The following is a 23876-nucleotide window of genomic DNA, read 5'->3' on the forward strand; positions in this document are numbered from 1 at the left end:
TTGGGGTTGATGTTATCCTGCTCCCCACCAACATTCATCCCCAGGACTTTTGCTAGTGTTCATCAGCCAGGGTGACAGTTTTGGGACAAGTTCATAAATAGCTGTAGTAGGAAACATTCATGGATTTTAGCAGGCAGACATTTTCTGATCAAAGCTAAGTCAGAGGAGGCACAACAAATGTTGCACAGAAGATTCCCTGACAGTTTCATCGGCAGTTTTTTTTACATAATCTGCAAGACTGTGGGTTGCTAAAGATTTTATTTTAATGTCAAGTTTGGTTCAGCTTTACTGACTTGATGTAGATTTTTTTTTTTTTTTCACATTCAACAGATCTCTTAGAAAGACTTTCATACCAACCCACTCTGAAAATGTCTGTAAAAGAAACAAAACATCTACATTGTTTAGAGAAATTGGTGGCTTTCATAACAGTGGGTCATGTGTTAATTTGTTTTCCTGCAGCAAGTAGGACGACTTTTGTCTCTTGGCAATACTGCTATCTCCAACATTCAACATACTGATACTATGACAGCCTACCAAAATGTAGGACTACATATAGTGTACTATATTAATTTTATAGACTGCTTGTACAAGGATGATGTGCATGTACTAAGGGTGTGGAAAATAATCGATATTAATCGATACATCGATGCACATGCGCACAATGCGAGAGCCCCCATCCCCTGAACGAAGTGGGTCTGGAACCATTCATTCATTTTCTATACTGCTTGTCCTCACGATGGTCGCTGGAGCCTATCCCAGCTGTCTTCGGGCGAGAGGCAAGGTACACCCTGGACTGGTCGCCAGCCAATCACAGGGCACATATAGACAAACAACCATTCACACTCACATTCATACCTATGGACAATTTGGGCAAAACACACCTTTTGATACAGTATATGTTTGATAAATGTGACCTGGACATTCAGACTGCAGTAGCATCCATGTTAACATAGCATCCATATTGGATTATGATAGACACCTGGGTCACATTTGAAAAAAAAAAAAGGTAATTCTACTGTTCACACTGCCACATGTAAGCAAAAAATGCAGTAGTTTCTGCAATTAGGAACATGCATATGTCAGTAAGGTCGACATACACGACAAACCTAATTCAATAGCACAATGTGCCACCACCCACAGCTTCCAAGTATGAATGGCTTATGCTGATTTTGCATAATAAACAAAAAAACCAACAACTGATTATCGTATAATGCCTTTAAGATTTCACGCTTGAGAATTAGTAGATAATTAGACGTTGGGTTGGATTACAGGTTAACCTCACAGCGGAGAAGAGAATTTAAAAAATCTAATAATCCTGGTGTAATAAGACAATCAGTCCATCCAGAGCTCTACTTTACTTGCTCAATATGTAGGGGAGTGACATATTAAAATCCCATCAATATGCTATTGCAGTTCTCATTATGGAAGATGGATATGTGTGGGGAGGAGCAGCAGAGTGGGATGGTGTTTGTTTGGAGTATCAAGTGTGTTTAATGTGATAGACTTGGTTTCATCCCTTCAGGCAAAGCTGTTTGTTGACAAACAAAAGGGGTAATAAAACATGTCAGCTAAACACAGCACCCATATACCATGCGGCTAAGACAAAAGGGAACATTTTTGATATGTCCCCAAAGCCCTCTTTTTTTTCCTGTTCTAATAATAAAGCTTCTTGATGGAGCTTGTGTTTCTCTTTATACTGTCCATGACACACAACTGTGCAAACTAAAGCAATACTGACTCGCAATTCCAAAGGCGTGTTGAAAACAATTATAACAGATTCCTGCTTTTAAGGTGTAACCTTAACAAAATTAAGCAGAAACACAATTAAATGTGGATGCATATGAAGGATTTGACACAAAAAATACACTCCTCGGGTTTGGGCTTACTTGTCAGATTAGGCAATAGCAGTATAAGAAGCACTGCCTGTTGATACTAGGTTTTGCCAATATGGTAAGCAGTCTTTTGCATCTTTTTAAAAGTACCCTTATTTTATATAGAGTTTAGTTTATAGAGAGTGTAGGCTTAAGCTAGGTTCTCAATCATTCTTACTTTCAAGGCCTTTGCTGATGAACTGCATGATCCATTATGCATTCAGGTTATGAGCTATATCTGTCAAAGGTATATGCACTTAACCAACCTTTGGAGGATTTGTTGGTTCCTCTAAATACGGAAATGTGGAGCAATATCTTGATGATAAATTGTCAGAGATGATTTGCCCACTTCCTGATTTCACAAAATGAAACTTTTTATGATTAAAAGGAGGATAATAAACCTACATCCACGTATGAAAAAGGGATTGCCCACTTAACCCAATAACTAGTTGGGCCAACCTTAGTGGCAACAACTGCAATCAAGCGTTTGCCACAATTTGCAATCAGTCTCTTACAGCAGTGTGGAGGAATTTTGGCTCACTCATCTTTCCAGAATTGTTGTAATTTAGCCACATTGGAGGGTTTTTCAGCATGATGCACCTTTTTAAGGTCATGCCACAGCATCTCAATAGGATTCAGGTAAGGACTTTGACTAGGCCACTCGGGATGAGCTGGATACTTGTTATAAATGAATTGGAAATTGGGAAGTTTAAAATGTCTCGACGTTTGTCAGAATGCCTCCACTTTATTAGGTTTTCTTCAGCTTGCATCTATTTTGGTTCGTATGGGGTCATTTTGGTTGACTGGCCACTCCTAGGAAAGTTCACTATTGTTCCATGTTTTCACCATTTGTGGTTTAAAGGCTCTCACTGTGGTTTGCTGGAATCCCGGTATTTAGAAATGCCTTTACAACCGTTTCCAGTCTGTTATGTCTCAATTAATCTCAGTTAAGTTATGTTTTGACAAGGAGGGGGCAATCACTTTTTCACACAATTATTTGTTCTCCCTTTATAATAAAAGGTTTCATTTAAAAACTACATTTTGTGTGCAGTTGTGTTGTCATTGACTAATACTTGAATTTGTTCGATGATCTAAAACATTTAAGTGTGAAAAAAATTGGAAAATCGTGAAAGGGGAAAACACTCTCTCATACCACTGTAAATGTGTTCTCGATGAAGAAAACCAAACAACCCAAAACAAATGTAGTTAAGCCTCCAACATTTGATTCAGCACAGACAACACATGGCTAGTGAAATCACACACTTTTGTCATGCTCATCACACTAATTAACAGTCTTGAGATTTGATATCTGCCAATTAGTTCGTGGTTATCATAGTGCAAAACTAAACCTGCTAGAATGTGACCCAATTCTTCTCAAACAGTTCCCACATACCCCGACTATTTCATCACAGTCCTCATCTACTTTAAAAAAACGTAGAAAGCATTCTCATTTGATGTCCCATGTAATTGACCTAACCATGGCACACATGCATACGTATTGTTAAACTGGATTTCAAAATGTACTACAGTCACCCCTTGTTTATCGTGGTTTAAAGTGAATCTCTGTTAAGTGGGATTCCTTATTTATAAATCAAATGTTTTCATCACGTAGAAAGCCCTTTTCCCTCTAATTAGTTTTTTTTTTACATTATTAAAGCCCTCTAGACATGGACTAACACACCATAGTGACTCGGTTATAGTTAATGTTGCCATTTTTATGCTTGTAAATGCTTAATTTAGGTAAAACATTTGCTTCCATTTATCAGTTAATATATTTTAGAAATAACATGATAGAGTGAAGCAGCCAAATTTGACCCGCAAAGTAACAAGGGACGTTTGTATTCTCATTTTGTGCCTATGTCAGATTTGTAAATCAGGCAATTCACTGAACCTCCATCCATTCAATTTCTATACTGCTTATCCTCGCGAGGGTCGCGGGGGTATGCTAGAGCCTATCTCAACTGTCTTTAGGCTAGAGCCTGAGTACATAAATAGAATGGATTGGTTGCCAGCCAATCACAGGGCACATATAGACAAACAACCATTCACACATTCATACCTATGGACAAAAAACCCATGCTCGCACGGGAAGAACATGCAAACTCCACACAGACAGGCCCAAGCAGAGAATCAAACCCAGGCCTTCCCAATGTGGCCTACATGCTAACCCCTTTAAGTGAATTATTCAGACTGTTAAATTTCCTTGTCAATAATCACATCAGGACGCCCTTGTAATTATGGCATTTTGTGTCACATTTTGTGAAACTGCTTTCCACAATTATATAAAATCAATACTCAGTCAGACTATCACCATTATTACAAGCTGCGGTTGTGTGGTGCAGTGAGCCTAATTTGCAGTATTCACTGAAGGTCACAATCGGCTCTCACTTCTTTTGCAATTAGCCCAGTTTCTCAGCAAGGGTGCAATCTATGGGGAAGCAATTAAAATCTCAACTCCTCCCACTGTGTAGAGTTCACAGGGGTAAGAAAAAATAGACATTTGTTTCAGTGGTTGATACATTTTTGTATCCGCCTAAAGTAAAAAAAAAAAAGAATGAAAGAAACACAGTTGCAAGCACAAATAATGAATGAATATGAGAAGGACAAAAGTGAGCAAAGGGATCAGTTTATTGTCTGACTGTTATTCAGCATTGTTCTCATTTATTCTCCAACTAGGTTGTTATTAGCATATGTTTAGCAAAATGATGTTAAAGGATGTATGAATGAAACCTTGGATCAGAGAAAAAAAGAGAACCCTCCATACTCAACTTCACTGTGTATATATGTGTGCACACTGACCTTGAATTCCCACTGTGGACAGCAAACAAGATTCTCTCCTCTCTTTGTGCTGAAGAAGAAGTCCACCACCTCATCAATTCATTCTTTAACCTACAAGAACACATCAAAGAGAGAAGAGTGCAGCAGAGAATGAGAAATGGTCACAGTGCCACATCTAATACAAAACACAGGATATGTATGGTCAACCCCTGGCTGAGGTCAGCAGTTGGATTTAGACTACCTGGGTGAACTAGACCTTTTGACAGTACACTTTATTGTGTTGTATGAGTATAATACTTATGTGATCACTGCACCGACATTATGTGAAAATGGAAGAAAACATTGATGGTCCTCTCTTTTGGGACAACAGCTTCAACTCTTCCAGTTAGGCTCTCTACAAGATGTTGGGAATGTGTTTGGGGTAATTTTTGTCCATTCATATAAAATAACACTTTTGAGGTCAGAGGTCTGTGATGTTGAACCACACTAAATTTGGTCAGGTGGATATGTTCGAGGTGAGCAAGTTCTTTCTGTTGCGCTGTGGTTGCAATCACTTTCGAATAAATTCAGTATACTGGATATCCACACTTGACTTTGACTTGACTTGAATCGCACCACGCAAACAACTTCTCAACGTTGTTTATATTCATGAGAGCATGGACAATGGCGGTGTGCTCGCACTACTCTTAAAATAGAAAATGGAGATGTGGTGAACAAAACCGCATCTGCATCCTCTCCGCTCTCTGACACTCTTCGGCGGGTTATTAAGCAGTCACAGTGCTGGGGCATTGAGGTACCAACGTATAGGCTGCTATATTTAGCCACTAGATTCCACAGAATTAGACAGCTTGTTTATTGGGGATTACTGTGCCAGTTGTGAGATAAGTGTTGTTGACTTTTGTGTCTTTGTGAATATTACAGTAAAATTACTGAAACGAGCGACCGGTGTGGAATACTACATATCATTCACAGCATCTTTGAATTTGTCTTCTGAATTGATTTTATTTATTTATTTCACTTAACCAGATAAATCCCATTGACATCAATAAATTACAACCATTTATCACTTCATCAAGAAGAAGAGAGAATCAATGGTTGAAAAGAAGGCATCAGGGAGCCCAAGAAAGACTGTGAGATTGGGGCACCACCAATGCCGCACTTGCTCTGGAATGGTAGCAGGCAGTTGTCAGTGCATTTGCACGCACTAGTGAGGCGAGGTCTTTTGGAAAATGGCCTGGTGTCAAGAAGGGTCCAAAGAAGCCACTTCTCTGCAGGAAAAAAAACATTAGGGCGAGACTGGTGTTCTGCAAAAGACACGTATGGGACAGCTGAGGACTGAAGTAAAACAATTTCCTTTTAAAAGCTTGTCCAAAGAAGAAAAGGTAAGTGCTACCATCAGTCCTGTGTCATGCCAACAGTAAGGCGTCCTGAAATCATTCATTTGTGGGATTGTTTCTCCGCCAAGAGAGAAGGCTCACTCATAATTTTGCAGAAGAACACAGCCATAGATAAAAACAACTTCTCCCAACTATCGAAGAACACTTTGGTGACGAACAGTGTTTTTTTGTCCAGCATGATGAACCACCTTGTCGTGGGGTTCAAAGTCATTAACCAACTGCCTTCTGGAACAAAACCCTGACATTTTGGGTTCATGGCCAGGAAACTGGGGGGGGGGGGGTGCAAACAAAAACCTGCAAATTCTGACCAAGTCCAAGCATTGATTCTGCAAAAATGGGCTGCCATGAGTCAGGATGTGACCCAGAAGTGAAATAACAGCATGTTACAGTAAATTACAAAAGTGTCAACATTACAAATAGGGCTGCAATGATTATTCAGATATTTCAAATACCTTGATTAAAAAAAATATATATATATATTTGAGGACTTTTTTCGAGGAACCGCTTACATCATCAATGTGCATACGTCACCCATGCAGAGAACAAAGAAGGAAGCAGGTGTTTGACGACGCGGGAAGATTAAAGAAACTGGAAAAAGTGGCAAGGTAACAAAAGCAAATCTGGCTTAATAACAACTTGAACACATTGGTGTGTATCCGTTGTAACGCAGCGCTTCGCTGTGGCTGATGTGCGGCAACAATGAAATCCCAGCGGTTGATGGATAAAACAACTATGCGGTAAAATTCAAACACCTTTCACAATTGCTACTCATCGTATTTTAAGCCGCTGCCATGCCATGCCATGAACGGCATTGCGGAAATGTTTTTTTAATCATATACTTGTTTGTTAATTCATTATCACGTGACTGAGTGACTAGTGTTATCATTTTAGCTAGTATTAACCCAAATTGCTACTTCCAAAGTCTAGGTTATCATGTCACTGAGTCTCAGTTCAACATTATAATTGAGGGCACCAATTTGGGTCGGACATGGCAAATACATTTTTTCAAAGCAGGTGCCCGCAGCATACATTCACCAACCACTAGCGAGCTTGACTTGCAATTATTGCATGGCACCATCATCATCCATAACAGTTCTCCTAGAAATTCATAATTTATGACACATCCTTGTTTTTGCCTCTGGGGACCTGAATGCTATTATCCTACTAAAGAGAAATGTGATTGGGCAGCCGCGATCTCAGTTGCTGTACACTTTCTTCAAGTGTTCTTCTACAGTTGCTCCAAAGCATCATACTCCATCTGAGCTGACATTCGGTGTGTTGGTGCATTAACAGCTATTCTTTCACTTCGGGTGGCAACTATGTTTTCAGAAAACTAGAAAGTAAGCATCGCTAAAATGTGATGATGGATTTCAAACTGTGTGTGAAAAACACTCTACCAAGCTATCCCTGTGGTTGCCGTGCTTTGTTGGATAGGATATTATAAGGCGCTTTTTTTTTCAAAATAATAGTTACTCTTGTTGTATTCACTGGTACACATTTGATCTGTTTACAACATCACATCACGGACTTTGTGGTCGACGGGAATGGGCCGGTATAAGATTGTCATGGTATAATAACCTTGGGCAAAAATATCACCGTTTGACGGGTTCACGGTATTATAATTACAATTTGCATTATACAGTAAAGAATCATACACCATCTGAGCTGACTTTCGATGTGTTGGTGCATTACCATCAGAAAGTAAGCCGTTTATACCACTTATTCTGGACTCCTGTATCATTTTTAATCACATCATGTATGTATTATGAATTGTTCTCTGATTGGTTTATCGCTGCCTGTGTATGTAGGCAGAGGTCCGACAGTCAATCAAGTGGCGTGTTTACCCAAGTAGCACAACAACATTTTGGACTTTGGAACTCATTGCACACAGAAGGTGCACCGGATTAAAAGATGAATTGTCAATTTCTTACAAAATTAAAGGTTTTAAGAGCATCTCATAGTATGGAAAATACGGTATATAAAAAGAAAATCACGACAAAAACTTACTTACATTTGTTACAGCTCTTCATTAACACCAGCCCAAATGTTTGCTTGCTTTATTTATTTTTTACAACTTGTTTTTATCTTTATTAAATCTACATACTTTGGGATGCAAACGAGCTACTGGCTCTTTAAATCAAAAGTGTCACATTTTGGACTACATGGATAACTACAACTAGCTCACTGCTGCCAGAGAGATAGTGGGGCCAGGCAAAACGTGTAAACTAATATGGTAGAATAGTCGAACTTCAATGCAAGTCAAACGTGAGCGATCACACACTGGCCTTGGTAGGCTTAGAAAGCATTTATCAAAAATATGCAGCGATGGGAATAACGGCGTTTAAATAAACACAAAAGCATTATAACGCCGTTACTTTTCTCAGTAACGGGTAATCTAACTAATTACTCTTACTGTCAGCATAAGGCTGTTACCATTTGCATTTTTTCCCTGTTACATCACGTTAGTGAAGCTGCCTAAAAATATATCACTGACTTCATAACTAATCTGCAGCGCAGTGAGAGTGTGAGAGTGTTGCCGAGTGACAAGGGAGGGGGTGAGATAACCACATATGCAATGAGGTTTGGCTCAGGTTTATAAGATTCCGTCTTCAGCCAATCAGAGAACTTGGGTGGCCGGGTGTTTAGAGCACATCCAAAGTACCGGGTAGTAGATACAGCATAGCGAAAGATGACGAGTGAGTGATGGCGAATCATATTTTTAGAAATATGCATATATGACACTGTGTGCAACATAGGCACCACCTACCACTAAATTATACATGCAAAGCACTATACAAGTGGGGGTGCACAGAGTGCATTTCAGCAAAACAAAGCAATGACATGGTGACCTGCGTAAATATACTTTCAAATGCTGCTGGTACTGGCGACTAAATGGAAAAGTCACAGCATGCATTCAAGACAAGCGACATGATGGTGGCTGGTGCTGAACGCATGGAAAGAAAGCCAAGTCTATTTTTACGCTTCCATTCCCCCTTGCACCATAAGCTATGGACTGCAGCTTTGCAACATAAACAGTGTCTTTGCAGTTGTCTGCTTTCTCATTTCCGTCACAGTGTGATCACTACGCAAGCAGAGCAAAGCAATAGTTCCACATTCCATTGACATTATATATGCAGATGTTGGCCGAACAATTCCACAGGGTCTTATACTGGTAGAAAATCGAAGATCTACCATGCTTAACTATGTTGCAGCTATAAAAGAAATAATGGTTGATGTGGTTTTAAGTTGTGTTATAACAACATGTCCTGCAAAAGATACAGTATGTGCAAGATGTTTGTAATATAAATGGCAGGAGTGGCATTGGCTCATCCTGCTCTGCCCATCATATTTAATCTGTGTCAAATGTGAATGAATGTTTGGGTGGTCAGAGAGGCCATTGGCACAAATTGTCAGCCAGCCTAAGGGCAGTTGTGGCTGTAGATGCAGCTTAAGGCCACCGATGTGTGACTGTAGAGTGCTTTACGCTGGGTTCAGCGTAAAGCATTTTGAGTATCTAGAAAAAAATGCACTATATAAATCCAGTCAAGTACTGTATATGAGGAAAATGATTATGTGTTACAAACAGTAGCTTCTGTATATATTTCTCCACTTTGATCCAGGCACTTTAATTCTTTTGTCCTTCTTCAATCCTTAATACAGCAAAAGAAGAAATGTATGCAGATGCACCGAAATAGCGATGCATGCAGAGTCTAATGTGATTTCCATGTTCTTCTTGCCAGCCTTACCAGTCAAAAGAACATGGGGCCATTTAGATTATGCATACTTGAAATCTATGAGGAGTGTATGTAAAAGTGCAGCCAGACCGCAGACATAAGCTAATGGTTTAATAGAGTGGTTTTCCACAAGCCTAAACTGAAAAGTGTTGACAGGACACGTCATTAGTACAAAGTAGGTCTGGGCGATATCTTGGTTATTATTATATGAAATTAAATGTCAAAATATCAAACACAAGCACATTGTTCATATCGAAATAGACAGGATTTGACCCGGAGGTCTCATATTTCAAGATGGCGCCACCTGAGTGCAAGCTAGTTAAGGCAGTTCAGTGTCTTTTGTTTTTAGTGTTTAATAGTACTTTATTTATTACTTTCTTATTGTTTTTGTGCCATACCGACCCCTTAAGCAAGTGTGCAGCTATCTTGCTGCCTTTGTAGCTTGGCGCTGGCTTCATTGTTTACACTCGGGAGCAGCCGTTAGCTTTGCGCATAGCGAAGCACCCCTTCGCTATGCGAAGCGATCGTAGATCCCCATGGAGCTATGAAGGAGGAGAGGCTGCATAGCGGGAGTGAACAGCAAAAAATACGGTATAAAAGGTTGCTGTATAAAGACGGTATCAACCATGTTTACGGCATGTGGTAGCAGTAGTAAATACAATAACCGGCATACAACAGAGCACCGATGGATAGCTACAAGGACACAGAACACAATGAGTGTTCATACGCTGCTAACAAATACTGTGGTGGTAAACTAGCGTGCTACTTGTGAAAATGTTCCTTAAAACATTGCTTGTACAATGTAAAAGAATACAAGAAAGATTTGTGCTCAGAGCAAATTAATTCACTTGACCATACTTCCACTTGAAAGTCTTGCATATAAATGATAACAATTTGGAAGTCAACTAGTTACACAGAACAGATCGTGTAAAACATATGTTATAATGGTTGCTCTGACTTGAGATGATCTTTACATTGAGGACTACTATTACAACATTGTTAGTCCTTACTGGCTCTCCTAACAACCTGAGTGTGGCATCTGAAACTACAATTGTATATGTCTTTACTATAAGTAAAACTTTATGACTGCCTCATTGTATTTTTGGACCGTTTTAAGGCAGATGGTTATTTTTAGAATACAAAGCAAAAGAATGCCGCAGATGTTTGTGTTATGGTGTATGACAGAAAACAGTTGAACAGCTCAAGTGCACATCACGATAAGATTAAATAGCTATTTTACAAGGGGCCTCTACAACCACAAATCAGGTTTGTAAAGGCATTTAGCTGCTGTCTCTGGCTATCCATGTCCTCTTTATGAAAGACAATTTATCTTTTGCTTGCCGCAATTGTGAATGGCCTCAATGGCTAAACAAACAAATTATACTCAAATTATTTTTATTTGTGAAATGCATCCAGTGGAATCACAGTAAAAAAGCATAAGGTATTGTTCATTACACATTCATACAGTGATATTGTTATCAATTGGTAATGAAGTGCTTGTGATATTTGGGTTATTAGTAAGAAAGCCAATGTCAAGCCTTGCTAAATACATTTGTACATTATTCTTAAAGCGCACCTATTCCAATTGTCTGACCTATAAACGCAGTTAGAATGTTGTATTCTCGTGTTAAACGATGCCAAAGTTTCAGATAATGAGGTGTGCGCATTTGGAAATGAGCCCTGAAAGAATTTTAGGATGGCTGAAAATGTGAAAATGCCCGGTTTCAGAGGGTGTTGTAAAACTGGAGTTCTGTGATGTCACAGATCGGCTGGCTTACTTATATGTTTGTGCGCTATAGGCCTGATACGCTCTCTGCCCCCCCAGCTCTGCTTCTCTGTTTGTGAGGCAAGCTCAGGCAGAAGTTTTTGGAGTTGGTGGTTCCCAGCAAGGGAAAAATATTCAAACAGGACTATTTTGGTGAACATGCATGCAAAACTGTTGCTAATTTCCACTACCGTTGTTTGTAAACGTGGCGCTCTCACGTCTGATTCTAAGCTCCATGGCACCAGCGGTGCCTCTGACAAAGTGTGTCCGACAATGAGTGCTCCTCCCTGGGCAGGCAAGGTTGGAGGCAGCGGCCTCATTTCTGGCTGCACTTGAGCTCCACCACAGCAGCGGTGCCTACTACAGTACCACTCTTTGAGTACATACACGGTAGTACACGTTAGTAGCGCTTGGGAGTGTGACCAATCATGGGGGAGAGGGTGTACCCCGAGGTGGGCCGTGGGAGGAATAAATTAAAACAGACGGGAAGCACAAATCCAATACACCACCTTTCTCCTACATACAATGTTGTCCTTGCATCCCTTCCTAAAAAAAAGGAAGTCATTTAGCCTGTAACAAACAAGGCACAGCCACCAGCCACCTTGGTTTCAGAGGACCATCATTGTATCTGAATTGTCTGCTCATATCAGAGGCCAATCATCTAAGACAAGCCTGCACCGAAGGTTTCTCTTTTATTCTATTGGGCTTTTCACAAATGTATTTGAGAACCATAGCATCTGTGTGCCAGGTTAACAGACCAGACCCAGCAGAATCACCATATTGGCTTGTTGTTTCTTTCCACGTGAGGTTTAAGTCATGTGTCTGGCTCTCCCTATTAAGCTAATTCAAGGCTTTACTGAGTGACAAGCTGTAAATCCAAAGCTTAAGAGCACTATGTGGTAGACAGGGGTAATGAGGTGAATCTACTTTGTGATGCCACAAAAAGGGTTCCCTCAGCCCTTCATAAGGCCAGAATTCAATCACCCCATATCGCCAGTAAAAGTTGCCAGCCGTCAGAAGCCACCTGTGGCAATCGAAGGGTGTGTGTGTGCCTTAGCTCAGAAGTCAAACCGACTCACTTGTCACCTCATCCATCCTGTAAACATGTTCATAAATCGGTAGGTTTTGTTTCTCCAAAGGCCTGACCCAACATGGTACAACTATGTCTTTGAATTATTTTGCAGAGGGCATCATATATCACAGAATACAGCAAGCGAATAACTGCCCTTCTTTTCTCATGTTTTTACTCGACTCTTCCTCAAGGCTACTGAAATTGAGCCATGCTTGGCAGTCAGAGAAGCAATTTGTTAAAGGACTGTGGAGTGTTCTCTTCTAATGTTTCATTAATTTATCCCTGTTCACCCTCCTCTCGTCTGTGGTAAAGCCTCTTATGTCTGCATTGGGATTAAAAAAAGAAAAAAACAGCAGCAAAGGTCGAAATGTGATCTTTATCTCTAAGTGTGGCATCTTCTAGGACTATTGCAGCTGGAGTGGGGAAGTCCATGGCTTAATTTTTTCCATTATGTGAGTGTCCGACTGGCTATGCATTCAAGCCTTACAGATAGACCTAACAGATGCAGTTAGATTGCTGTTAATGTTACTTGAACCTCACATGCACCCTCCCAGTTTATTAATGTCATTATAACTACTTTAACCTATCTTATCTAAGGTAAGAAGCCTCTCAGCATTAATAAATATTTGACATTTAAGTAAATGTAGATTTTTAAGTGTAATGAGTGTAAATATGACCTTATTATAACTGCAGAGTGGGCTTAGGCTGGTCCTATTATTAGTTTAGTTTCATTTTTTAAGACTAAGATCACAACTTTAGGCCTCAAGCATATTGCCTCAGAGTACTTAAAAGCACAAAAATAAAGTACATAAATGTTTGAGGTTTTTTTAATAAAGGAATTTCCATGTAATCCTAAATCCATTATGTTTCTGTTTGCTTTTCAAACTGCAGGTTTAGGCAAACCACTCTCCTTATGTACACAAGTCTGTGGACCCCCGAGTAGCAAGCAGTAAGCTAATGAGCTACCACACACAAACACACACACACACACTAAGCCGCTCAAGGGCCTTTCACTGGCATCCTAACCTGTTCATAGTAAGAAGCTATAGTGTGGTGGCCTTGATTCCAAGAATAGTGGCCTCTTTTTGATGGCCAACATTCAGCGTAAAAACAGAGGTTCTCGCTGTAGGCCAACCACCACCACCAGATGCAATAAATGCTTTTGGGGGGGGGGGGGGGTTCCTTGATTGTTCTTCCCTTACCAATACACACAGCACAACACAGCAATAGCACTGGTTTAAAAACAGCATGGCATAAACATGCATCTTTTCCAACAACTCAAACTCAAACACCCTCTAGCTTCGATGGTGCTCTGTACAACAATCCCAATACCCCAATAACCCCACCACACCCTCACTTTGGGCACCACAAAATGGGCCCTCCCTCCCCATTATCATAATTTGCTCATTTTTGTGAAATAATTCTTTTGAGACACTTGGCATATAGTCAATATTCTACAATATTGAGATCAGATCGGTTTTATTTGGACTTCCTATTTTGGCTCCAGCACTGACCTTATTCCTCTTCCTACCATCTTTGGTTTTATGTGGGCAGTGTGGGAGTGGCTCTCCCACATGTGAAGGGCACATCCATATCACATATATCCTGATATGATGACCAAATGAGCGCTCTTTCTTAGAGAGAATGCTGCCCATGTGGCTGACATAAAAAAAGAAACACCACTGCATATGTAACAGGTCATGGTACCAGTGTAACAGGTGTCAGCAGCTCTATAATGGACTTGTGTAGTGGGAGGTGAGTGGACCAAGAGACGAACACTCATTGGGTGGTTTTCAGGTTTATTCTGGAGAACTGAAGGACAAAAGAATAAAATAAATGTCCTCTCTTCTGTACTCCTCTGCACCCTCATCAATGCCAAGCACATTGTCTGTTTTTCGTGGATACAGGCATTCCATATTTTGCAATATATTATCTCATCACACTGCTTTTCAACCAATTTACTGGTAAGGATAGGAATAGGAATAAGGAAGAGAGTGATTGAAGAAAATTGAAGAAAATTGAAAATTGAAGTAAATTATGCTGCTATGTCACCAGCCAATCACAGGGCACATATAGACAAACAACCATTCACACTCGCATTCATACCTATGGACAATTTGGAGTCACCAATTAATCTAGCATGTTTTTGGAATGTGGGAGGAAACTGGAGTACCCGGATAAAACCCACACATGTTCGGGGAGAACATGCAAACTCCACACAGATACCCAAGCCGAGATTAAAACCCATCCTGACTGTTTGGCTAATATACTCATCACTCAATCCACCGCGCGGCTCGCATCTACACACCTAGAAAACATTATTACTAGAGATGGCCAATAATATTGGGCCACCGATATAGGATTTTTTCCCCAAAAATGAAAACCGATATTAAATAAATGCTGTATAGATTATAATGTTGACAGAGCTAGGATGACACCACAGTGTGTTACATACAATGCAAGCCCACCTCCTTTGTGCTTTCTTTGGGCTTTTGTGTTCCTGGCTGCCAGACTGTACTGAAGCTCCCCACGTTCTCTGAGACGCTAGCACTAAGCCATTCAGTTAAGCACAAATTTGAAGGTCTTGACGTTCTTTGTCGACTCGTCTATCTTTCTTGGTAGTGAATCCACATTTCCCATGATAATACCTGTAGAACGTACTGGATCTACACTTCCTTGCTTGACTTTCATCTTGGCTACGGCGCTGACAATTTAACATCATTGGGTAGACAGTGGTCCAGTGGTTAGCACGCAGGCCACACAGCTAGGACACCAGGATTGGATCCCCCGCTCTGGTATTTCTGTGTGGAGTTTGCTGTGCAACTTGCTGTGCAAACTTCTTACACTGTATGCTTGCTTTACATAAACTCATACTCTATAAGTATTAATTCTAAATAACTACCCTTAGACTAAACATGCAGCTTAATCTGCAGCCTATAGCCTTAAGCCTTAACTTTCTGCAATGTGTGGAACAACAGTTCATGAAAATAAATCTTCTCTGGAATAGATGCAATAAAATTGATTTTTGTAGGAAACTGAAAGGAGTGTATCGGCGCACAAAGATCTAGTTACATCTCTGACCTTTTTAGCTTAAAGCTTAAACTGCAGCCTTAACACTTACGGTAGCACGTCATTTGTTTGAGTCAGTCTTACTATGAGGATTGATCAGCACTTAATGTGTCATAGGAACAAGGTGCCTGAGGAGATAACAGTGGCTTCTTTACGTTTATTTGAAAATAGACATCTGTTTTCGAAACATACACATTTACAGTGATGTATCCTTGGGGTCACCTTGGGTGTGAATCAGCGGAGCACAAAGTATTTTTATTGAGTGCTTGCAATAAGTTTAAAACTGTTTGATGATTGTGAGTGCTCTGTGTTGCTGAGAACACTAATACACTTCCCTAGCCCACAGTTGAAAGTGATGGGTAAAGCATGGTACAATTATTATTACAGCAAAATAAAAACAAAACAAAACTCTCCTTTATGGTGCACTGAAGTCAGAGATGGGCTGGGGGATAAGCATGAGTGTTATTATGGTGCGATGACCTCTTCCTCACTTCTGACAAAGATTTAACGCTAGTTTAAAAGCAAGAAGCGAGGGATTGTTAAGGCAAGATGCTGTGAACAAACTGTCAAAACTGTGCAGTCTGTAAAAAGGAGATTGCAGCAATTGGTGCTCCATTGCAAGAGTGGAACTAAGGCCATAGCTTTAAATGTATTTCTGTGCAGTTTATACATTAATACATATTTTGACATTCTACGTTTTTTATAATAAGCAGTGATATCTGTGTACCAGCCATATACAACATGGGTTGGGCATCGTTTGAATTTGAACGCTTGAGGATTTGATTCCAATTCCTCCTTTCCATTCTGGTTCCTAACAACTCTGGATTCTGCTGCTTTTAAGAGGCAGGGTGATAAAGTTTACATCATTTAAAAGAGGGTGACAACCCGAATTGTTTTGGGATGAAATGTCTAAACTGTACTGTGCAAATAAACCTCCCGAGCTGTAGCTCCCGTTCTTTACACCAAACTTCCACATCGTGAGACAGACGTCATTTATTGTTTGACTTCCCTGATTCTGACTGCATAGAGGAAATCTAAATGTTTCACTGAGGCAAGAACTCTGTTTTTGATGAAGTGAAGCCAGTTCTTCTTTGTTGGTGTCCGCTGCTATTTCTAGGTAAGAATAAATAAATACATTTGAACAATCCCAGGAGAATTGGAATGTTAATGGCAGTTCCCATAGATGCTCAAGACTTAACACCCAACCCAGTTCACGAAGGTTGATTTCCAAACACTCCCAAGCTGCCCACTGCTGCTAATGGGTTTCATGAACCTTTAGTATTTGCAATACAATGCGACATTTATTCCAACTTGATGTGACTTCATATGGTCGTTAATTGGTTTCAGACCCGAGCATGATAGGACTGAAGTAGGATTTCTTATTTACTAATCAAATGTTTCCATATTCAGAGCATAATGAGCATTCTAAATGTTCTTAATACTATTAAAAGTCCAAATACTTCCAGTCAAACACTTTCTACGGCTCAACAAGGGACAAGACTATCACATTTAACAATCAAACCTTGTTCCTCTTCGATAACAGCGGGTTTAAAATACCACAACAGAGAGTCGTCGCAACCTATAGGAGTGTTAATAGACGACACTCTACTGCATAAAAAAACAACAACAACACTTCAGAATAAATGTGCAATACAAAGACCCACAACACACTGAAAACAAGATGAGAATCACTGCCATTAAACAATCTGTGTGTAGGTGAAAGATAGTCACCTCTCTACATTTATAATGATGAAAATGCCGCTCTGTCTAAGTAAGACTATTTAGAAAATTTAAGAGCCATCCAAGTGTACAACCTGCAGGGGCACTTTACAACAAAACACACTTAAGGCTTAATAAAACATATGCACACACAAATGAAAAACTATGTGTGCAAAGGCTCATTCTTCTGTGACAAATGCGTGTTTGGGCATTGCATATGTAGTGCTGTCACCTCATATGAGCCTTCTATCTCGTCAGTCGTTCTTAAAAAAAAAAAGACTATTCCTCACGAGTAGCATGTGAATGTCAATCATCCTAATTGATGACAGTTAAAAAGACTAAATGAACAAATGAGTGTGGTGGTTAACTTGTGTTTTTCTCTATTTAAAATAATGAAGTGAAGAAGAATTTATAAAGATGATTGTAAATAAGTTTAGTCACCGTATGCTGGGTGAGTTCTGCCTAAATTACCCAACTATGGAAAATTGGAAGTTATCAAATGTCCAGGTCTTCATTTTTCTGTTTCAGTGTAAATGGTTTGAAAATAAGCAACGTAAAGTGTAAGAATTGTGCTGTTGTATCATTTGATATACATGTGATGATCATATATTAACACGTACACTGATTATAATGTTATGTTATCCTCCCAAGTAGAACACAAACTGGTGAAATAAAGGTTGCTAAGGGGGAAACTAACCTAAACTGCATGTAAATCAAAACTGGGTCTTGGGTTCTAAAAGCTGGCAGGGGAATGTTAATTCTTCCTGCCACCCACTAAGTCTATCAAAATGATGGAACAAAAAAAAAAAACCCAGTTAAAGAAAGGAGTGGAAATCAGTGGACCGGGGGAAGGCAAAAACACAAAAATCCCACAAAGCACAGTTTATTCTCACTAAATAGCAAGAGAGTCAACTGAGGGTGTTGACTCTCACACACTCACAAAAAGGAAAAGAAAAGAAAACAAAACAAAAGAAAAGAAAGAAAAAAATTATTCAGACCTTCAGCTGGGAGTGGACACCACAGGTGCTTCCACTTGCTCCTAACGAACAAGGTGATTCTTGTGTGAAGAGAAAAAAAACTCATAACAATAACATATAATATTTGCAGTACCTTGCCATATTTGGATTATTATTACTATGGAAACACATTGATAACACATACTTATGTTCGTTCTGTCAACAACAGCAGCATAGATTACAACACTTACGATGTCCGCCCTCATTGGGATGGACATTTAGCCTTACTTGGCACATTGGTACCATGAGCATGTTAACATTCCATATCCATTTTTATAGTGAAACACATATATAAACACTTGGCACTATTATGCTATTATTTTGCATACTTAAATATGTAGACAAAATAAACGTAGGAGTAATATTTATGGTGTAAATCACACAGTGGGAGAAATATGGTGTTTGGCGAAAGACTACGTTTCTAGTTACTCACGTATTAGACAACAAATAGCTCTATATACTGGGTCAAATATGCTGCAGTCAAATCCCTTCACTTTCTGCAGCAATTTTCTCTTTTCCTATTCTTCGCATGAATAGTGAGCTTATCACATGTGGGTTTCACCAATATGACTGCAATATCCTGTTTAGTTTCACATGAGAAGAAACCAGCAGTAATATGCTGGGATTATGATATTTCCTATTGCGGTGACAATTGTTAATCCATTTTTAATGAAAGGTTGAAGGGTGACAGATTTGAAATTACAACACCTCAAAACAAACTAATGGAAAATGAATGAAGGAAAATCAAATGGTTTACTTCTACTACTTCATACATTTAAATAAGCTATCCAGGCTTTTGAAGCTTTTTTGGGTCGATTCAGCTGGAACGAAACATAAAAAATAAAAATAAAAAAACTCTGCAAATGTTTTCTGAGCTAAAACAGGCTTGGCAGCTTTTGCTCAAAGGATAAAAAAATATAATCTTGCAGAGAAACACTGAATGCAAGCAATGAGCAGCATACATGGTACATTTAATTTGCTAGCAGGTCTGACTCACATGTTACACAATCACCAAGTGACACTGTGAGTTTATAATCATCCTATTGTTGCACATGCAAACACTTCTATGATCCTGCATCACCTACTATGGGACTGGGAATGCTTCCCTTGACCTCCACAGTGAAAAGAAAACCGTGTCTTTTGCTTCTCACTGCATTCCACAAGCACATGAGATCAGTGCTGAATTAAACATACACCAGCGAGCTCTTGTCGAAGCTATGCCAAGCAGCAAATCCCTAGCCAGCGATGTGTGTATCCCGCAAGGCTCCGCTTTTTCGCTCATAATTCTTTTAACTTCAATTAGACAACCGCTGATTATAAGGGAGCTCATCGGCAACCATAAAAAAAGCCAGTCTTTCTACAAGAGCCAAACTAACATCCTCACGTATCTTCCTTTGAGATCTCCTATTCACTAATGAATGAAAAGGAGTCAGGTAAACTGCCTTTTCCATTCATTAAATCAATGTGGTTGCACTGTGTTACCAATTGACTCCGTTATTGTCACTGAAAAACATCCCCAATTTATGACGCTGCCACCGCTTGGATTGACTGTCAAGATTGATTGGGTGACACACGGTACCTGGATTGAGTGCAGCTTGTTTCAAACCAGATAATTTTGATCTCACTGTTTAAGAGCCCTTTAAAGAAGAACTGCACCTTTTTTGGCTCATCATTGACAATCCTTATGTGAAGCATAAGGATAAGCCTTTTCTGTGTATTACCTGTATAATTCTAGGAAACAAGTTAATATGAGCTAGCTAACAATGCATGTCATTGGGACACAACTTAAAAAAAAACAACCTCTAACAGTGTTTTACATTGGTGATAACTAATAGTATCTTGCCCTATTTCAATTATTTAAAATATTACCAAAACTAAAATCAAGCTAAATGCTTGATTTTACATCAAGCATTTAGCTTATGCTACGTCCGTCAATAAGACACAGCGACAACACTTACAATGTCCGTTCACCTTGGGATGGCTGTGTCTTCCAGCACAAGACGTTTGCTCCAGTCCTGAGGTAAAAACCGCTGACAGCAAACGGCCATCTTGTTGAGTCTTTGTAGCAAAATTGTGAGCTAGGTCTCTACTGACACGAATGGCGAATCGTGTTCGTCCGCAAGCTGAAAATAGTTTTGCTATTTATAGCAATTTGCTATTGCTACAATCGTTGTAGCTTGGTTAATATAGAAGTCTGTTATGTAAATGGTACATTGTTGGTGTTTTGAGTGTTTTTTTTTTTGTGAGGCTTTTTGCATCAAAATCCATATTTCCCATGAAGTCCCATGTTAGCTCACTCATAGTAACTTGTTTTCTTGCCTAGAATGCACAGAAAGGCAAAGAAATGTGTTCATTTTTCACATAAGGATTTTGAATGATGAGCAAAAGATCATTTGTGTATTTAATTTTGCATACAGGCAGTGCTTTTTGTATGACCACACATTAATCATCAATGATATTTTACCCAAAAATCTGGAAGAAAAGAAAGAGAATGACTTTGCATGCCAGAGCTTTCTGCGGTGGTTGTCAGAGTCAAATCAGCCAAATTAATGAAAGTACTCAGAATAAGATCCATTTGTATTTTCACATCATGCACTTTGCTGCCACTTGTGCATTTGCTTTTATGTCTCCAAATACATTCTAAACAATAGTGAAACCTATTTTGATATTTGGGTTAATGTCCCTTTGTAGCATAAATGATGAAAAACAGGCCTTGCGGTCAGAACGTACTGTACCTAAATAATAGACATAATAGATATAATGATGAACTTGAAGCTCCTATTGCTTAATAAATAATCGTGTGCAGTATGAGAAGAGAACCAAGACTTTCTATGTTGAAAATTTGTTTTTTAATTCGCCAATCAAGTAGCAAACAATTAATAGGCTCCTTAATGAGCTCATAATACTGAAAAATTCAGCTAAGACAGTCAGAGTTTTTTTCAAGTTAATTATTTATAAGGTCAAAATGACTGTTTTGTACTGTAGATTTGGAATTCAAATAAACTGCCATTTTCTGATTGACATTGAATGCAAATTTTTGACTCAAGCCGGACCCATACGGGTTATACATGTTGGCATCTAACCCCTTTTCCTTCACTGTGCTTTCAATCACTTAATGATGAAAAGCTTCCAGTCAATTCAAAACTTTAGAAAAATGTCACAGACACTCAATGTCAAACCTTGAGCCAATATTCATGAAAAAGTAAAATCGCTTTCAAAGAATCAGAGCGGGTTGTGAGCCAATGCCTTCATTAATGAGTAATGATATGATGTAAACTTGCACAGCCAAATCAGTATGACTGCTCCATTGTTTTTGGTACATGTTTTCCCAATCCACTAAGCTTTAATTATTTATGACAGCCCACATGTAGGTTGCAGTAATTGGCAGGGTATTTCAGTACTGGGCATGCTGGGAAAGTGGGCAGATGACCATGTCAAGTCAGCTGTGGGTGGTGATGGTGGAAGGGGTATAGGCGGGGTGGAAACAAGTGAATTTCATGTTGATAACCAAGATCAAGGTTCGGCAACCCACAGCCTTCCGTGATTTGGGTCCCTTTGTTGAGCTAGGTGTTTGTTTTGTTTGTTTAAACACTAAGATGCATTTTTGAAAAGAGTTTGAAATATCCAACTAATAGCAAGTCCATGAATTCATCTAGACTGTGTTCTGACTGCTGATTGGATGAGCAAAGGAAGCGGGATATGGGCCTGTGTGTGCAGTGAGACATGAAAAAGACATCTTGTTGAGTGTGGTACCCCCCTGTTAAGCTATCCATACCCATGAATAAGTCCCGAAGAACAAAATCTCAGAAGAAACTCGGCAGTAGACATCTTTCTTGTTTGTTTCTTTCGGCTTTTTCCTGATTTCCTGAGTCGCCACAGCAAATCTTTTGGTCCGCATTCTGAATGGACATATTCATTTTCCGTCACTGCCAACGACGCTGGCTTACAAGTGTGCTTGATATGTGGCGAAAAATTACAGTGGAGTGGATAAACACTCCAAACTCAATTACAGCTGCTAGTGTGGCTGAGATCATAAGAAGGAGGAAGCCGTTCACAGATGGAGAATACATGAAAGAATAGTTCATAGAAACATCAGTGCAGCTATTCTCCAAATTAAAAAGTAAACGGGAAATTATTGAAGCCAGTCAAGGATAGGATCAATATAATGGCAACTAACATCACCAGTAGTAATTGATGACATTCATTCACCACAAGCATATTCAATTGCTTGTGATCAGTCACGTGATATGAACAATATTGAGCAGACAGCACTCATATACAGATATGTGAACTCTGGTTGACTTTTTATGTTAAATTTGGCTACATTTTGTTTTTATTTTACACAAATATGGCAGCAACCCAAAAGAGCCAACACAGTTATGTGTTTAATTCATTTCAAAGTAAGCCCACACACTTCTGCCAAGACTGGAAGATTTGGCACATGCAAAATCAGTGAGTGAATGGCTCAAAGAAAATTCAGTACCTGCGCTGCTATATCCAGATCCATCATATTACAAATTACAACTCTGAACATGTTAAATTAGATTATCCATGTTAAATTGATATGCTTCCAAATATGGACAGCACAGTGAAAACATGGTTACCACATGTAAGTCATCCTCTGTGGCCCCGTGCTTGCATCCTAAAACCTGCATGAAAAGTATCAGTGGTAAAAAAAATGAATGAATTGTGTTGTTATAATAATAATAATTATAATGCTGAAGGAACTAAACTGACCTGACTTGTTTTGTTTAAATTTTACAATTTTTAACAGTAACAATTGGACCTGTGAGGTTAGCAAACCTTATTGTAATCTAATGCTGTGATGCTTATTAATGCAGTCATTTACCAATTTATAAAGGATACTGGAGGTTGTTTTTCAGGACACGATAAGCTGATGTTGGATGTACGATTGACAGCGAAAAAAATCAGTACAACCTCTTACAAAAGTAATAGGAAAAAAAAAGCAAGGCCTTGAATTGCAGTGTGGAAAATTATGGGTAGTTTAAATGTAACGCCAAATGACGGAAAAAAACTGAATTATCCAGAGAACCCCAGTGGGGGGTACTTGCTAACTCCACATAGACAGATCCAAACTGAGCTGAGAACCCAGAACCATCTGGCCATGAGGGAAACTTGCTAACCACATGCCACACATACAGCAAAATTACTCTAAAATAAGAGCTGGAGTGGAACTCTCCACCGTATCAAAGTATGATCGGTCAACTTGCTAATCACATTTAAAACTATTTAAAGAAATTAAGAGTTCAGGCCTGAGATCAATGTAGAAAATCACCAAAGAGAGGAAGCAAAAACAGGCAAGTACCCAAATCAGTCAATCCATGCTGTCCAAGGGGAAAACATCATCTGTGTTCTTCCCTCTGACTGGGCACGCTGCCCTGTACATCACTGACACAGTCTCAGCTCCTGTTGCAGAAATAGCGGGGCCAGACTG

At 39.3% G+C, this 23876-nt stretch overlaps 1 protein-coding gene across 2 annotated transcripts in view; it reads right to left on the minus strand.

Annotated features, from left to right (window-relative positions):
- Positions 1–23876, minus strand: part of LOC131140021 (leucine-rich repeat and fibronectin type-III domain-containing protein 2) — a 99829-nt gene that overhangs the window by 58885 nt on the left and 17068 nt on the right. For both annotated transcript variants that reach the window (XM_058090069.1, XM_058090067.1), the window contains exon 2: positions 4671–4760. The gene's annotated coding sequence lies outside the window, so the exon portion shown is untranslated. The remainder of the gene's footprint in view (positions 1–4670; positions 4761–23876) is intronic.

This window comes from Doryrhamphus excisus, chromosome 13, assembly GCF_030265055.1.
Source record: "Doryrhamphus excisus isolate RoL2022-K1 chromosome 13, RoL_Dexc_1.0, whole genome shotgun sequence".
Lineage (NCBI taxonomy): Eukaryota > Metazoa > Chordata > Actinopteri > Syngnathiformes > Syngnathidae > Doryrhamphus > Doryrhamphus excisus.